The sequence below is a fragment of the Chiloscyllium punctatum genome, unplaced genomic scaffold, assembly GCF_047496795.1.
Source record: "Chiloscyllium punctatum isolate Juve2018m unplaced genomic scaffold, sChiPun1.3 scaffold_754, whole genome shotgun sequence".
Classification (NCBI taxonomy): domain Eukaryota; kingdom Metazoa; phylum Chordata; class Chondrichthyes; order Orectolobiformes; family Hemiscylliidae; genus Chiloscyllium; species Chiloscyllium punctatum.
Window position 1 is genome coordinate 25001 of NW_027310488.1, and position 6220 is coordinate 31220.

The 6220-nt window shown below is 60.6% G+C and overlaps 1 long non-coding RNA gene across 1 annotated transcript in view; it reads left to right on the forward strand.

The window, feature by feature from the left end:
• The window catches only part of LOC140473873 (uncharacterized), a 12913-nt gene extending 7117 nt beyond the window's left edge, over positions 1-5796 (forward strand). The window contains exon 4 of the long non-coding RNA XR_011958691.1: positions 5737-5796. This is a non-coding gene — a long non-coding RNA (uncharacterized lncRNA). The remainder of the gene's footprint in view (positions 1-5736) is intronic.
• Positions 5797-6220: the final 424 nt, after the last annotated feature.

The window sequence follows — 6220 nt, forward strand, 5'->3', positions numbered from 1 at the left end:
CACAGTGCGGGGCTCCCCCAGCACTGACCCTCCCACAGTGCGGGGCTCCCTCAGAGATGACCCTCCCACAGTGTGGGGCTCCCTCGGCACTGACCCTCCCACAGTGTGGGGCTCCCTCAGCCCTGACCCTCCCACAGTGCGGGGCTCCCTCAGCACTGACCCTCCCACAGTGCGGGGCTCCCCCAGCACTGACCCTCCCACAGTGCGGGGCTCCCTCAGCCCTGACCCTCCCACAGTGCGGGGCTCCCTCAGCACTGACCCTCCCACAGTGCGGGGCTCCCTCAGCGCTGACCCTCCCACAGTGTGGGGCTCCCTCAGCCCTGACCCTCCCACAGTGCGGGGCTCCCTCGGCCCTGGCCCTCCCACAGTGTGGGGCTCCCTCAGCACTGACCCTCCCACAGTGCGGGGCTCCCTCAGCGCTGACCCTCCCACAGTGTGGTGCTCCCTCGGCACTGACCCTCCCACAGTGTGGGGCTCCCTCAGCACTGACCCTCCCACAGTGCGGGGCTCCCTCGGCCCTGACCCTCCCACAGTGCGGGGCTCCCTCAGCGCTGACCCTCCCACAGTGCGGGGCTCCCTCAGCACTGACCCTCCGACAGTGCGGGGCTCCCTCAGCCCTGACCCTCCCACAGTGCGGGGCTCCCTCAGAGATGACCCTCCCACAGTGTGGGGCTCCCTCAGCACTGACCCTCCCACAGTGTGGGTCTCCCTCAGCACTGACCCTCCCTCAGTGCGGGGCTCCCTCAGCACTGACCCTCCCTCAGTGCGGGGCTCCCTCAGCACTGACCCTCCCACAGTGTGGGGCTCCCTCAGCACTGACCCTCCCACAGTGCGGGGTTCCCTCAGCACTGACCCTCCCACAGTGCGGGGCTCCCTCAGCCCTGACCCTCCCACAGTGCGGGGCTCCCTCAGCACTGACCCTCCCACAGTGCGGGGCTCCCTCAGCACTGACCCTCCCACAGTGTGGGGCTCCCTCAGCCCTGACCCTCCCACAGTGTGGGGCTCCCTCAGCACTGACCCTCCCACAGTGCGGGGCTCCCTCGGCACTGACCCTCCCTCAGTGCGGGGCTCCCTCAGCACTGACCCTCCCACAGTGTGGGGCTCCCTCAGCACTGACCCTCCCACAGTGTGGGGCTCCCTCAGCACTGACCCTCCCTCAGTGCGGGACTCCCTCAGCACTGACCCTCCCACAGTGCGGGACTCCCTCAGCACTGACCCTCCCACAGTGCGGGGCTCCCTCAGCACTGACCCTCCCACAGTGCGGGGCTCCCTCAGCGTTGACCCTCCCACAGTGATGGGCTCCCTCAGCACTGACCCTCCCACAGTGCGGGGCTCCCTCAGCCCTGACCCCCCCACAGTGTGGGGCTCCCTCAGCCCTGACCCTCCCACAGTGCGGGGCTCCCTCAGCGCTGACCCTCCCACAGTGCGGGGCTCCCTCAGCCCTGACCCTCCCACTGTGCGGGGCTCCCTCAGCCCTGACCCTCCCACTGTCAACATTCCCTCCCATCTCCCTCCACGGACACTTCGCTCTCCCCTCTCAGTCCACCCATCGCTTCCCCCTCGCCAAAATTCCCGGGGAGCTCCCGGGAATCCCCGGAGTTTATCTGGAAGTGGGATGGGCGTTAGTTTACTGTTTATAGTCTCACTGTCCTGCGCTTGGAGGGAGGGGTTGAGTCGTGTTGGAGACAGTGAGTGGGGGGCACTCACGTGGGCAAGGGACTCTTTCCCCTCTCCCCCAAACACTAACCACACACACCCCTCCCCCACACTCCAATCACCCAGTCGCCAGGTTGACATCCTGAGGCCTCACATTGGCGTCAAAACAAGATGGCCGCCACGTTTGCCTTCCTCTTTGGGAGGTGTGCGCGGGTGCTCCCCTCCAACCAATTGGGGGGGGGTCTGACAATTGGTGTTTGTGGGGGGGGGGGAAGCGAGAAAGCGTCAGTGTGTGTCACCTGCCCCCTCTCCTCCATCTCCCAGACGGCATTCGGCCAATGGGAGGCCAACGTTGGCGCTGACATCTCTCCAAGGTGTTGGGGAGCAGCGGTGGAGTTTGGGGCAAATACCCTCTGCCGTCTCGGATGGGGGGCGAGTGGTGCATGGTCAAGTCCTAATCCCAATCCCAATCCTAATCCCAATCCCACTCTCAATCCCAATCCCTGTCACAGTCCCAATGCCAGTCCCAATCCTAATCCCAATCCCAATCCCAATCCTAATCTCAATCCCAATCCCAGTACCAATCCCAATCCCAGTCCCAATCCCAATCCCAATCCCACTCCCAATCCTGATCTCAGTCCCAATCCTCATCTCAATCCCAATGTCAATCCCAATCCCAGTCCCAATCCCAACCCCAATCTCAATCCCAATCCCAGTCACAGTCCCATTCCCAGTCCCAATCCTAATCCCAATCCCAGTCCCAATCCCGATCTCAATCCCAATCCTAATCTCAATCCCAATCCCAGTACCAATCCCAATCCCAGTCCCAATCCCAATCCCAATCCCACTCCAATCCTGATCTCAGTCCCAATCCTCATCTCAATCCCAATGTCAATCCCAATCCCAGTCCCAATCCCAATCCCAGTCACAGTCCCATTCCCAGTCCCAATCGTAATCCCAATCCCAGTCCCAATCTCAATCCCAAACCCAATCTCAATCTCAATCCCAAACCCAGTCCCAATCCCAGTGTCAATCCCAATCTCAATCCCAGTCCCAATCCCAATCCCAATCCCAAACATCTCCCCCCCATTCCCCAATCCATGCTCCACAATCCCTCCTCTCCAGCGAAATCCCTGGTGAATCTTCAGATGCATCAAGAGATGTGCCCAGCGCAGAAACAGACCCTTCGGCCCCACTCAGCCCGTGCTGACCCAGATATCCCGAACCTAACCCAGTCCCCGTTTGCCAGCACTTGGCCCCTCTCCCTCTAAACCCTTCCTGTTCCCCTCCCCATCCACCTTTTCAATGTTGGCACTGCCCCCAGCCCCCACCACTTCCTCTGGCAGCTCGTCCCACACACCCACCACCCTCTGGGGGGTAAAGGTTACCCCTTTTCAATCTTTCCCCTCTCCCCCTCTAGTTCTGGACCCTCCCCACCCCAGGGGGAAAAGACCTTGTCTATTTACCCTCTCCATGTCCCCCCCCCCAATGATGTTATAAACCTCTATAAGGTCACCCCCTCAGTCTCCCCCCCCAACCCCAGGGGAAAAGACCTTGTCTATTTACCCTCTCCATGTCCCCCCCCCCCATGATGTTATAAACCTCTATAAGGTCACCCCCTCAGTCTCCCCCCACCCCAGGGGGAAAAGACCTTGTCTATTTACCCTCTCCATGTCCCCCCCCCCCAATGATGTTATAAACCTCTATAAGGTCACCCCCCTCAGTCTCCCCCCACCCCAGGGGGAAAAGACCTTGTCTATTTACCCTCTCCATGTCTTTGCTCCGAGCTGTCACCCAGTGCTGAGGGGCTCGGATTAACGTTTTGTGTGTGTGTGTGGGGGTGGGGGGGGGCGGTGGGGGTGTTGGGGGTCGGGGGGGGGGGGGGGGGGGGGGGGGTGGAGGTTGGGGGTCAGAGTTAAACTCTGACCTTGCCGCTCCAAGTCAGAGCTGGTCAGCTCGAGTCGACATGAATCGGTTGTGGGCCGACGAGCCCCAGTCCTACCCCAGAGAGCGAGGGCTATTTCCGAGGGGCGGCTTCGACAAAGTCAGTCTGGGGATCCGGGTTCGAATCTGAGAGATGACGAACGGAGGCAATCTTTTCGGCGGTTGTTAGGTTGGCGTCGCTGGTCGTCGGAGCGTAGTCTCGTTCAGCACAGGACAGTTCCCCAGTGCCACGCACACCTTCAATTCTACTCTCAGATTCTCTTCCACATGTCTATCCAAGAGTTCCTGACTCATCCCTAATGTCTCTGACCCGACTCCCACCACCTTGCAGTGTATTCCACGCACACTCCCCTTAAAATTATGACCCCCCACCCCTCCTCATGGCAGCCATTTCTGCTCTCGGGATAAAGGACATCTCTGGCCGTCCACTCTCCCTGTGCCTCCCCATCGTCCTTGTCCACCCCTCACCGTTTCAGTCCGATGCGAGAAGCTCAAGCTGCCTCATCCTCCTCTCTTTGTGTGAGAGTCGGGCAGAGTCCTGGTCAGTCTCCTCCGCTCCCCCCCCCACTCTCTCGAAAGCGTCCGCGTCCCCTTCCTGTAAAAGGAGGCGAATCAGAACCCGAGCCGCGGCCTAACCAGGGCTCTGCCGAGCCGCGGCCTAACCGAGCAGCTCTCAAAACTCAATCCCCCCCCCACTGCTCACGCAAGCCAACACCCCCCCCCCCCTCCCCCAACGCCTTCTTAACAACCCCGCCAACCTTTATGGGCAACTTTGGACCCCCCCCCCCAAGATCCCTCTGTCCCTCCGCACGGCCAAGAATCCTGCCCTTACCCCCTGTTCACCCGGGTTCGATCCACCTCGAAGGATTTCCTGGGAGCCTTTTCTTCTGTCACCCCCAACTCTCCCGCCAATCGTGGGCACCCTCGCCGGTCCAAAACACCACCCCCACCGCCTTTCCCCAATCCCAGGGGAAATCAAGGGCGATTTTAGTGGCTTGGGAACGGGAAAATTGGCCCTCCGAAAAGTTGACATCCTGGAGTCCAGTGGTACCGCAAGGGTCGGCGTTGGGTCCACTGCTGTTCGTCATTTTTACAAACGACCTGGATGAGGCAGTAGAAGGGGCGGGTTAGTCAATTCGCAGACGACACTCAGGTCGGTGGAGTTGTGGATAGTGACGAGGGACGTTGTAGGTTACAGAGAGGCCTGGATCAGCTGCAGAGCTGGGCCGAGAGGTGGCAAACGGAGTTTAATGCGGGCAAGTGTGAGGTGATTCACTTTGGTCGGAGGAACCGTACTGGGCTAATGGTAAGACTCTTGGTCGTGGCGATGAGCAGAGAGATCTCGGTGTCCAGGTACACAGATCCTTGAAAGTTGCCACCCCAGGTTGACAGGGTTGTTAAGAAGGTAGACAGTGTTTTAGCTTTTATTAACAGAGGGGAACCAGGAGGTTATGCTACAGCTGTACAAAACTCTGGTGCGGCCCCGCACTTGGAGTATGGCGTACGGTCCTGGTTATAGGAAGGATGTGGAAGCTTCGGGAAGGGGGTAGAGGAGATTTACCAGGAGGTCGCCCGGGACAGAGGGAAGGTCTTACGAGGAAAGGCCGAGGGACTCGAGGCTGTTTTCATTCGAGAGAGGAAGAGGGGACTGCATTGAGACATTTAGGGTCATCTGAGGGTTAGGACAGGGTGAGAGCCTTTTCCCTCAGATGGTGATGGCTAACACGAGGGGACGTAACTATAAACTGAGGGGGGTGATAGATATCGGACAGAGGGCAGAGGGAGTTTCGTTACTCAGAGAGTAGTAAAGGGGGGGCATGGAACGCCCGGCCTGCAACAGGATTAGACTCGGCAGCTTTAAGGGCATTGACGTGGGCACTGGATAGACTTATGGATGGGAATGGAATCGTGTAGGATAGAGGGGCTACAGATCGGCGCAGCGTCGAGGGCCGAAGGGCCTGGAGTGCGCTGGAATGCCGTATGCTCTACTCCGCTCGGCTAGGCCTCCTCTCTCCCGCCCCTCTACGCTCCCATCCCGCCCCGGTCAAGATGGCCGCCTGTGGTTTACCTCACGCTCTCTTCTCCTCCCTCCTCCCCCCCCCCCCCCCCCCCCCCCCCCCCCCCCCCCGCCCCCAGGCACCTTGACTGAGGACTACGAGAACCTGAAAGAGGAGGGAACCAACGATGGGCAAGGTGAGTCCTCTTGGGGGGGGGGGGGGGGGGCGGGCGGGGGCCAGAGCCAGGGAGCCCTGTCCGCAGGGGCCCGGCTCCAAATCTAGGCCCAGGCTTCTCGAGGGGCCTACTCTGGGCAAGCCAAGTGAAACCGAGGGGATAGAAAAGAGACGGGGTGGGCTGGGTAAGGGGGTGGTGTAGGGTTTTGGTGGGGAGCGGGGTGTGAGGTCAAAGTTCACAGCCGGAAGACGGAGTCGGGTTTTTGAGATGTAACCGGGAAAGGCAGTATTTGAGGCCTAGTTGGGCCGGGTTGCCCCTCTGCATATTTTCACTCTCCTCCACCTCTCTCTCTCTCTCTCGTGTGCACACTTCCTCTCCCACCCTTCCCCCGATGGAAGGGGTGAAGGGGTCTTACCGAAACCCCAGGCCCCTCTAATCCCGGGCTCCC